Source organism: Phascolarctos cinereus, unplaced genomic scaffold (assembly GCF_003287225.1).
Source record: "Phascolarctos cinereus isolate Bilbo 61053 unplaced genomic scaffold, phaCin_HiC Scaffold_3;HRSCAF=262, whole genome shotgun sequence".
Taxonomy (NCBI): domain Eukaryota; kingdom Metazoa; phylum Chordata; class Mammalia; order Diprotodontia; family Phascolarctidae; genus Phascolarctos; species Phascolarctos cinereus.
In genome coordinates this window covers 260,170,458-260,182,937 of record NW_027555736.1, presented here as the reverse complement: position 1 = coordinate 260,182,937, position 12,480 = coordinate 260,170,458, and positions in this window count along the sequence as shown.

Genomic DNA, 12,480 nt, shown 5'->3' with positions numbered 1-12,480 from the left:
CTGAGGTGTTTCTTCAGTTTCCTCCAAATATCTGGGACATACTGTCTAATGAAGTACATGCCAAGGATGGCTGCTGCCTCTGTAGCAGCAGGATCTAAATTGGTGTACTTCCTGATAACTTCCACCAACTGGCCCTGGAAAAGGGCATCTGCTCCCTGAGTGATCTCTTTAATTTTCTCATAATTGACTTGCTTATGAAATCCATTTTTCAAGACTTCTAACAGGCATATGGTTTCTCTTTTTCCTGTCCTCATTCTTTTGATAATCCCATCCAGGGTCATTAGTGGGGATGGCAGTCATTCCTGGAGGGTATACGGTGGGATCAGACATAGCCAAACCATCCCCAAACTTCTGGACCTGTTCCCACATTCTTTGCTTCTCCTCAATGGTACAACAGGTGGAGAAGAGGATGTGGAGGTCTCCCCAGGAAACTCAAATTGAAGAAAGACATCCCTAAAGCCCTCAGTAAACTTGGTGGGATCTTCAGAGTACCAGTCCAGTTTCTCTTTGTTCTGTAAGAAGTCAGATGTTGAGAATGGGACATGCACTCTAATCATCCCACTGGGTCAGGAAGCTACTTCCCTTAGAGGAAAAAGCCCTGATAGCATGATGGAATTGGAGCCTTGGGAGGAAGGGAGATAGGAGATCCCATTCCGGGGGGGGGTCTGTCTGGGGTATGGGCAGTCTAGTAGCTGGATTTGACTGCAAGGCTGGGTGAGGAGGAGGATCTGGTTGGCACAGGAGAGGGGATGGCTGGGTTGGGTCCCTCTGTGAAACCAGTATGGAAGGAAGATCAGGCAGGTAAGTGGAAGGATCCTCATGCCAGAAGCTGTGAGGTTCCTGGTAAGAGTCAGCTGGCACCAGAGGAGGGGGAGGAAGGATGAGAGAAACAGCCAGAGCAGCAACAGGACGGGGCAGAGAAGGGATAGAGGATGCAGCAGGAAGGGCAAGAGAGAAGGGGTGGGGGACACAGTGGGAGCCACAAAGGAAAAAAGCCAGAGGAGGAAGGGAAGGGGAATGTGGGAGCTGAGAGGGGAGGGGCCGGGGTGAAGAGTCACAAGAAGCAGGGGGTAGGGGAGGAGCTGAGGGTGCAGCTTAGATGACCTAGGGGCTGAAGTCCTGGGGACTACAAGACGGGGATCATCTAAGATATCCAGTTGGTTCCCATTCCCCTTTTGTGGGGAGAATCTAGCTATGAGCATCCTACAATTTTGCCAGAGAGTGGAATCTTGGAAGAGAGCCATGAAGGCCTGGATGTATGGGATCTATAAGACCAGTCCATTTCCTTCCTCAGCGCCAGTATAAATCTAGCTGTAAGAGAGTATTGTATTGCAAGGACACAAAAACAGTCCTCCAGATAAGACTGAGGCCAAGCTATGTTGCAAAAGAACACAAGCCATTTCTTTTTGAGGTCTCAAGAGAAACCAAACTTTTTCCACTTCTTTAAAAGACAACCCAGGGACAGATCTTTGGGAACTGAAAAAGATTGGCCCATTTCTTTGCCTGTAACCCTAGCATCCTAGAGAATTGAGGGAATCGGGCATATGCTTCCAGGCAGGGTATCCTTTATGCAGCAGAAAGTGTGGCCAGGTCCATAGCCTCAAAGCACTGGACTGAGAGCCTGAGGCTTGAAAAGCACCTCCAAGCCTTCCTAGAGTGGTTGGACAGCAATCCCAACTGCAGAGCAGTAAAAGGGATAGAAAGAGAGGAGGTTTACATATCTTCTGGGCTTGATTGGAGATGGGTTTGAGGGGATCAGGCAGTTCCCTATACAAGGCCACCAAAAATGATGCGGTTTGGGGCTGCTGTGAACCCTGAAATGGCAGGGTACAAAGTGGTGCCCACCTAGAAAGAATTCATGCATTCAAACCTTCTTCCAGTCAAAGTGGCAAGGTTTATTGTAACACCAATAGCTTGGGCTAGATTCCTAATGAATCTGCAATTTAATGGAAGTGAGACTGATACTTATGTACAAAAAAAGGGATAGTAAAAAGATCTAGATGGAATTAAGGAGTGGTAAATAGACTGGGGTAGGCCAAGAGTGAATGTAAAAGGAGTATTAAGTAGTCTGGAGTGGGCCAAGAGCAGCTGTGAAAGGACTGTCAAATATCTAGGTGAGCTGGAGTGGGCAAGATGCCTTGGGAGAGACACCAGTGATCTAGGCTGCTGAAACATATGGGGAAATTCAGGGACTGGTTGCTTCCAAAATATGGTCTTTTCCTTTTAGAGTTCCAGGTCCCACCATCCCATCATTGGGTATTATGAACTTAGGCAGAGTAAAGTGAGCAGAACCAGCAGAATAATTTACCTGAGAAAAACGATACCATAAAGAAAAACAACTTTGAAAAACTTAAGAACTTAGATTAAGGCAATGACCAACAATTTTTCCAAAGGACCAGTACCTATGATGAAGGAAGAACTTTACTCATCTCTTGACAAAGAAGTGATAAGCTCAAGATAAAGAAAAAGATTTAAAATCTTGGTTAAGTACCTTGGGATATAGTACAGGTTCTAAATGGAATTTATTTTGATACTGGATTTCAATGGCTGTCAAAGCTGAAAAAGATAGCTCACAAAGATACATTTTTACTTTTTAAATAAATGAATTTGAAAGCCATTGAAGCTCTTCTTTTGGAATATTTTAAAACAAGGTTTAAAAATTCTGTTTCAAAGTTTTTTAAGTATGCAAATATGAGAGTTTTTATAGGTGACACACATCATTTCTAGCAAAACAAAAAGTTAGCTTTTAAAAGCGTATATGAGAGATGTTAAACAGGTAAAACTGACAGTCCTTGGCAACACGTTGGATAGGGAGGAAGTAGGGGAATGAAAGAAAGAGAGAGTTAGGAGTAATCTTCCCATTACACTTCCAGGTTCTCTCTCCACCAATATCACCCAATAAACCACTCTTCATTTGAGGTTCACTCAATCCATGTCTACTACCGTATCAAAATTCCAATAGCTGCTGTCTACCAGAACATTTCCCTCCTTTTCTCAAAAAATTCAGAGACTGACCTCCTCCCAAACTCACACCTTCATATTAAGAATTTTCAATATACATGTTGATATTTCCTCAAATAAGTTACCTCCTACATCCTCAACGTACTCATTTCCCATAAACTTCTCCCCTTCTATGCAAAAAGATTATCACACTCTTAATCTTGCCATGATCCACAAATGTAGTACTTTCGCATTCATGATACCTGAAATTCCTTCGCCGCAGACCTGTACAACCTGGCAGTAGATAAGGGCCAAAATTAAAATAGGTCAAACATAGTCAGGCTGCAGGTAGGTTTTTAGCAGCTCACTTTCTAAGTAAAGGTATAATTAATGATTAAACTATTTTGCAAATAAACCATATTTAAAAAGGGGAAATTTCAATTAATACCAAATAATTGAACTTAGTATTTAAGATTTTTATTTATCATGAAATCACATTGATGTTACAAATTACTCTGCTAAATGCTACAAGTTTTAATATATTTTTAAGGTTTTCTTATTATTTACATTTAGTTAATGGGGCATATTACACTTCTTGTTAGCAGTTTATCATACTCTGGAATCATATTTGAAATTGATTTCTTTAGAACTCTAAAAACTAACTTCGGTAGCCACCTAATTTTCTAAGTTTACTTTCTTGAAAATCTGTTGTTCCCCTAATGAAAAGAAATGCAGGGGAAGGTGGCCTAGCAATTCCAGATCTTAAATTGTATTATAAAGCAGCAATCATCAAAACTGCTTGGTACTGGCTAAGAAATAGAGTGGTGGATCAGTGGAATAGGTTAAATATGCAAGACACAGTAGTCAGTAACTATAATAATCCATTATTTGATAAACCCAAAGACCCCAGCTTGTGGGATAAGAACCCACTCTTTGAAAAAAAACTGCTGGGAAAACTGGAAAAGAATGTGGCAGAAACTAGGCATAGACCAAAATCTCACACCATATACCAAAATAAAGTCAAAATGGGTTCATGATTTAGATATGAAGGCCAATACTGTATGCAAACTCGGAGAGCAAGGAATAGTTTACCTATCAGATCTATGAAGAACAGAAGAATTCATGACCAAACAGGAGATAGAGAATACTACGAAAAGCAAAATGGATAATTTTGATTACATTAAATTAAAAAGGGTTTGCACAAACAAAGCCAATGCAACTAAGATTAGAAGGAAGGTAGGAAATTGGGAAAGAATTTTTACAACCAGTCTCTCTGATAAGGGTGTCATTTCTAAAATACATAGAGAATTAAATCAAATTTATAAGAAGATAAGCCATTCCCCAGTTGATAAATGGTCAAAGGATATGAACAGACAGTTCTCAGATGAAGAAATTAAAGCCATCTATAGTCATATGAAAAAATGCTCTAATTCATTATTGATTAGAGAAATACAAATCAAAACAACTCTGAGGCACCACATCACACCTATCAGACTGGCCAACATAACAAAACAGGACAATGATAAATGTTGGAGAAGATGTAGGAAAATCGGAACACTAATGCATTATTGGTGGAGTTGTGAAATGATCCAACCATTTTGGAGAACAATTTGGAACTATGCCCAAAGGGCTATAAAAATGTGCATACCCTTTGACCCAGCAATACCACTTCTAAGACTATATCCCAAAGAGGTCATACAAGTGAGAAAAGGACCCACATGTACAAAAATATTCATAGAAGCTCTTTTTGTGGTGGCAAAGAGTTGGAAATTGAGAGGATGCCCATCAATTGGGGAATGGTTGAGCAAGTTGTGGTATATTAATGTAATGGAATGCTATTGTGCTATAAGAAATAATGAATAGGCTGACTTCAGAAAAACCTGGAAAGACTTGTATGGTCTGATGCTGAGTGAAGTGAGCAGAACCAAGAGGACTTTGTACACAATAACAGCCACATTGTGTGATGACTAATATTGATAAACTTAACCCTTCTCAGCAATTCATGGATCTAAGACATCTCCAGGGGCCTTGTGATGGAAAATACTATCCACATCCAAAGAAAGAACTATGGAAGTTGAATTGCTATTCTTTTTCTCCTCTATTGAGTTTTGTTTCTTCTTTCTGATGGTTCCTCCTATTGGTTTTAATTTTTACTTACAACTTCACTAATGTGAAAATATGTTTAATAGGAATGTAAATATATAGCCTATATCAGATTGTGCCCTGTCTTGGGGAGGGTAACGGGGAGGAAGGGGGAGAAAAATTTTAAACTTAAAAGCATGTGTGATTGTTGATAAATCAAAATAAATTAATAAAAATAAATAAATTAACTAACTAATTAAAGAAAGAAAGAAAAGAAAAGAAAGTCTGTTGTTCCCCACTGAGATTTTTCAACAATTCGGGTGCTTTAATTTGTTTTTCATTGGTGTCCAATTTGCTTAAATCAGGGTGTTATGATCTGAAATGGCAATGAAGATTGCATTCCTTTGGAACAGCTCTTACTTTTTGGCAAACAAGTACAATATTTTGTCTCTCATGTAAGCAAACAAATATATTTTTGTCCACTCCAAATTAAACACTCTGTGTTCTGATTTGATCTTCTGTTTCTTTTTAATCACCCATTTTACAAAAGTCAGCCCAAAAACTTTAATGTTAGAACAAAAAATCTTCACAGTTACTGCTCACATACAAATACTGAACTGAGTGTCTGATGTTGGAGAGAGTACTGGATACTCATGTGACTTGGAAGGCAGCCATGCAGTGAAGGAGGGGAAGAGACCCTCACATTGTTGCCACTCATGTCATAGCAGGCATCAGCTGCATTGATGTGTGTGGCTCCACTTAATTTGTCTGTTCAATGCCAGTAATGACCAAAAACACAGAGAAAAGATATAACTCTTGCTCCTCTGAGACTAGAGACAGACTGAAGATAATTGATTGCCATGGGTCATGTGACAAAAAGGAGAGAGTTTGCAGTGGCAACCCAACCATCAAGTTATATGACAGGCACAATAGTGACTAATGGAAGGTGGGTTAAACAGGGTATGGACAAAGCACTCATCATATTTTTACTTTCTTTTATACCCTCTCCAATTTTGTGGGCCACTTGAAAGCCTTTGGCAGGCCACAAGTGGGTATGCTGTGCAGGCCTGCTTTATCTGATTACAATCTATTATTCCATCTTATCATCTGTCTTCCAAACCCAAATTATGTTCTTCATCCATATCATGATCTATCCATACTTGATCTATCCATTCTTTCCCTCCTATTATTCCTTGTTTCTGCTGCTCTCCCGTGCCTAAACTCTTTGAGAAGGTTGCCTTCACTGACTTTCCTCCAATTTCTTCTCAAATCTCTGCAGTCTGGTTTCTGGCCTTATCAGTCAACTGAAACCACTCTTTCCAAAGTTACAAAAGTTCTGTTGATTGTCAAACCTAATAGTCTTTACTTGTTATTGTTCTTGACTTTGAAATTGTTGATCACCCACTTCTGATATATGTGTATATACATGCATTCATATGTACATATCCTCTCTTCCCTCTAGATTTTTGCGCTACTAATCTCTTCCTTTCTGATTGCTCCTTCTTAGTCTCCTTTGCTGTATCATACCTAACTATAATTCTCTGTACTGGGCCCTTCTCTCTCTCTCTCTCTCTCTCTCTCTCTCTCTCTCTCTCTCTCTCTCTCTCTTTCTTTTTAGGCAATTGGGGTTACGTGACTTGCCCAGGGTGGCCCTTTTCTCTTTTCCCTCTAGAGGATTTCATTTGATGATCTCATCAATCCCCATGGATTCAATTATATCCTCTATACTGAAGATTGTCAAATTTGATTATCCAGTCCTGACTTCTGTGCTGACCTCCATTCTTGAATTGGATGCCTTGTAGACATCTTAAACTCAATATGCCCCAAGCCAAACTCATTTTCTTTTGTCCCCAGTCCTCCTCACTTCCAACCTTCCTTAGTCACCCAACCATTCTCTTACTCACTTAGATTTACAACCTAGATGTCATCCTTGATTCTTCATTCTCTTTCACCCCACTCCCCCCAAACCACAGCCAATCTGTTGCCAATGCCTATTTATTTTATCTATGTGTCATCTTTCAATACCCTCTTCTGTCCTTTGATATTGCTACCAATGTCGAGTGCACTCTCATCAATTCATGTCTGGACTTTTACAATAGCTCGCTGATGGGTCTTCCCTCTATAAATCTCTCCCCATATTGGTCCATACTGGAATTAGCTGTCAAATGATCTTCCTACAGAGCAGGTTTGACCATGTCACTACTCAAAACGTGCGCGCGCACACACACATGCACAATTCCAGGGGCACCCTTTAACTTCTGTGATCATTAGCAAAGTCAGCCACTAGTGAGATCAGTCTAAGTGATCCCATGACCTTTTAGGCTTTAAGAACTTGCACAACCAGCCTTGGGCATGTGCACTAATTCCATCTCGTCATGATTTCTGTTCCAATGTACTTCTGCCTTTATGTGGAAATTGTTTATTCCTGTACATAAAAGCAACAGTAGTTTAAAATACAGGCTAGCTACACTCCAACCGCTTGCTGCCTTCATGTGCTAATAAACTCCTTTGTCTTGTTTTCTTGAGTTTGCCTTATTGACCATGGTGAGGGCCTAAACAGGAATATCTCTTAACAATTGAATATAAAATCCTCTGTCTGGCATTCAAAACCCTTTAAAACCTATCCCTTACTTCCACCATTTTCCCTTACAGTCTATCCCTCAAGTTCTCTTCCATCCAGTGACACTGATGTCCTTGCTGTTTCTTGATCAAAATATTCCATCTTCAGACTGAACATTTTCACTAACTGTCTTCCATGCATGGAATGCTCCCTCTCTTCACTTCCACCTCCTGGCTTCCCTGGTGTCCTTCAAGTCCCAGCTAAAATGCCCACTTCTACAGAAAGCCTTTCCTAAATCCCTCAATTTCCCTTTCCTTGACTGATTATTTCCCATTTATCATTTATATAGCGTATTTGTACATAATGATTTGCAAGTTGTCTTCCCCATTGGCGTAACTAGGTAGCACAGAAGATAGAGTGCTGGCCCTGTAGTCAGGAGGACCTGAGTTCAAATCTTATCTCATACACTTATACATGTGTGACCCTGGGCAAGTCACTTAACCCTGTTTGCCTCAGTTTCCTCATTTGTAAAATGAGAAGGAAATGGCAAATCAATTCAGTATCTTTGCCAAGAAAACCCCAAATGGGATCACAGAGAGTCAGACAACAATAACAATAGCAATCGCCAATTAGATTGTGAATTCCTTAAGAATAGGAGCTCTCTTTTACCTTTCTTTGCATCACCAGAGCACAGGACCTGGCATGTAATAGGTGCTTAATAAAGGTTTATTGACTAACAAACTGAATGGAGTGAGTAGAGCTGGTAACATAGTTGGTATCCTGATTCCTCAATTGAGGCTGTATGAGGGTAATGGATGGGTCCCGGCAGGCTGCCCTGCCAATGAGTAGCAGCTGCTATGCTGGATCACATGGTTTGCTAGATTCCTTCTCAGGGTGGATCATCTATACTAGAAAGGTTGATTCACTGGTCTTGTTCTTTGTTGGGCAGTTGCAGTCTTTTTCACCTTAAGCCACCAGTTTTTCTGTCTTTAGCTAGAGCAGAGGTTCCCAAACTTATTTGGCCTACTACTCACTTAAAAAAAAAATTACTCAGCTCCCTCTTGGAAATCTATAACCATTTCATGGTTCTTTGAAATTTGCATCATTTGAAAAAAATATATATTTTTTAAATGATGCATCTCAAATTCAATAATTTATTGTAAATTTGTGAGGTTTTTCCTGCATCAAAATTTTGATGATCCAACACTCCTAGATCTATTTTCCAGATCAGTTGTTTTTCCAATGATATATTTCACATTGTTTTCTATTTTTTCATTCTTTTAATTTTTTTCTTACTGTCTTGATTTCTCATAAAGAGAATTTGCTCCATTCTAATTTTTTTTTAATATAAATTTATTTATTTTTAGTTTTCAACATTTACTTGCACAAGATTTTGAGTTCCTGGGGAAGCTAGGTGGTGCAGTGGATATAGCACCGGCCCTGGAGTCAGGAGGACTTGAGTTCAAATCTGGCCTCAGACCAAATACTTGTCACTTACTATAATCATATAGTATAGTATTATGAACAAATCATTACACGCACATAATCCTGCCAATGTATGCTGGACTTCTTGACAATGCATGACATGCTTGCCTGCCAACACTTGCTTGTTAAGACCTGTTGGTGGATTTGACTGATGTTGGGTTATAACTCACATCTTGTGTGTTTATTTGGAAAATAATGTAGTTACTATGACTTTAACTCTGTTACACAACAGATGAAACATGTGCAAATGGTTTTTCAAAATTTTCTTCCAACACTCCCTTATTTTTATCCAACAGCCCCTCAATTGTACCTGAAGCTACTACACCCCTCCCCCCAGCATCTCCAGCACCCCTCAGAGTGAGGTATTACCCACTTTGGGAGCTTATGAGTTACTTGGAGTATTACCATTTTCTTTTCAGCTAGAGTCTTAGGTTTTTCAGGTAGGACAAATTATTACTAAAGAAAGGTATTATGTAAATAAATGGCTAAGGAAGAAGGTATGAATTCAGTCTATACCCCAAAGGCAAATTCATTGCCTCTCTGGCCTCTTCATATGCTATTGAGCTCTTCAAGCCTCAGACTCTTTCCAGGTGGAGAATATTTTATATTTGACATACATTTCAATGTTTCTTTCTTTTAGTCCTGGGAGAAGTTTCCTGACACCAGCTTTAACACTAGCTTGACCTATTTAAGATCATAGTATTCTAAAGTAATTGGAGTTTGTTCTCTCCAATCTGGAGCAGCCACCTTCTTTCTTCTATCCTGATAAAAAAAAAAACAACTTCGCAATCCCTTAATACCTGCAAATGTTCTGAACCTGAGATGATTTTTGAGGATTCTGCTGCCTATGCATCTGAATTACTTTTCTGTACTAGGACAAAGCAGGGCCAAGTGTTAATCGTGGAGTATATCATAGAAGTTGGGAGGAACTCTTTCTTTTATAGATGATGGAACTGAGACAAAAGAAAGTGAGTGACTTGCTCAAGGTCACACAGGCAGTAAGTTGCAAAACTGAAATTTGAGCCATGTTCTCTGCAAAGGTAGTGCTTTATTCACTACAGTTCTCTCCCTCTCTCTCTCTCTGTATATGTATGTATGTATATATATATATATACATATATATACATATGTATATGTATATATATGTGTATGTATGTATACACACACACACTATAACAAACTATGAAGAGTGCATAGAAATACACCTTTTTCAAGAATAACTGTTCCACTAGTTATTTGCCTCCACTTTCTCTCCTCTTACTCTCTTATTAACCCTTTACAATGTGGCTTCTGACCTTATCATTCCAATAAAGTTGCCTCCTCTAAAGTCATTTATGATCTCTTGGTTGCCAAATCCATTAGCCTTTTTCCCACCCTCATTCTTTTTTACCCTTCTTCAGCCTTTGACATTGTTGTTCATTCTCTCCTCCTTGGTACTCTCTTCTCCCTAGGTTTTCAGTACACCACACTTTCCTGCTTTTCTTCCTGCCTATACAATTACTCTGTCTCTGTTTCTTTTGCTGGCTGTTCCTCCAGATCATGCCCTCTAACTGTAATTGTCCCTCAGTGTTCTGTCCTAGGTCTTCTTCTCTTCTCCCTCTAAACTACTTCACTTGGTGATCTCATCATCAACCATAGATGAATTATCATCTTTATGCTGATGATTCTCAATCTACCTTTCCTGTCCTCATCTGTCTGCTGACCTCCAATCTCTTACCTCTGACTGCTTTTCAGGCATCTTGAACTGGATGTCCGTGGACATCTAGAACTTAATGTGTCTAAAATAGAACTCATTATCCTTCTGCCTAAACTTGCCCTACACCTTTCCCTATTACTTTAGAGGGCAACACCATCTTCCCAAACTCCTATGCTTGAAACCTAAGAGTCATCCTGGATTCTTCACTATCTCTCACCACCACCGCTCCATATCCAAACTGCTCCCAAGGCCTGTCAGTTTCACCTTTGCATCTCCAATCTCCAACATTCCCCCTTCTCTGCTCTGACACTGCCATCATTCTCAGTCAAGCCCTAATTACCTCATGCAATAGCCTTCTAGTGGGTATGCCTTCCTCAAGTCTCTTCCTACTACAATTCATTCTCTACTCAGCCATTAAAGTAAGTTTCCTAAAAGGCAGGCCTGATTGTGTCACTCCCTACTCAATTAACTCCAGTGGTTTCCTATTGCTCCCCTGCAGCAAATACAAAATGCTCTGTTTGGCATTTAAGGCCAACTAACCTAGCACTCTCCTACATTTCTAGTATTCTTATACCTTACTGCCCAGCACATACTCTGATCCAGTAACACTGGTGTTCCAGAAACAATACACTCCATCACTCAGATCTAGGCATTTTTTTGTTTTTGTTTTTGTTTTTTAAGCAATTGGGGTTAAGTGACTTGCCCAGGGTCACACAGCTAGTAAGTGTCAAGTGTTTGGTCTGAGGCCGGATTTGAACTCAGGTCCTCCTGACTTCAGGGCCGGTGCCCTATCCACTGTGCCACCTAACTGCCCCCTAGGCATTTTTTTGAACTATCATCCACGCCTGGAATGTTTTCCTTCCTTTGCTATGACTATTGCCCTCCCTAGATTCATTTAGGTACCAACTAAAATCTCACCTTCTACAGGAAGCCTTCCTCAACCTCTCAATTCCAGTGCCTTCCTTCTTTTGATTATTTCCTATTTATCCTGGATATAACTTGCTTTGTGTATATATTTGCATGTTGTCTCTCCCATTAGAGTTTAAGCTCTTTTTTTGTATCCTTAGTTCTTTGAACAATTCCTGGTACATGCTGTTCAGTAGTTTTCAGTCATGTCTGAGTCTTCGTGATTCCATTTGGGATTTTCTTAGCAAAGATACTAAGCAGTTTGCTATTTCCTTGTCCAGCCCATTTTTGCAGGTGAGGAAACTGAGACAAATGGGGGTAAGTGACTTGTCCAGGGTCACACAGCTAGATTTGAGGCTAGATGTGAACCCAGGAAAATGAGTCTTCTTGACTCCAGGCCCAGCACTCTATCCACTGGTGCCACCTTTGTCAAGAATTTTCCACTATTTTAGACACAGTGATCTATCCATTCAGAGATCTACAATTCAATAGCAAATATTGTACTCATATAGACATATATTTATATTGTGCCCTGTACAAGAAAAGATGGACGAGTAACATATATTTGTTGCTTTTTTTCTACGTAGGGAATATCTATACTAACATACATGCATATGTGCATTTATAATCTCAAAAATAACACATATAGTAAATCTTGTCAATTATTTTGATGTTCCTGAATTTCTAGAGTGGCAACTAAAATCTATTGAGTACCTAGTCTGATACATCAAATGATGTACCACAATTTTTTTGTGGAGAAAGCATACAACAACATAGTAATGTATTCATCACATCTGTTCCTGAAACAAAC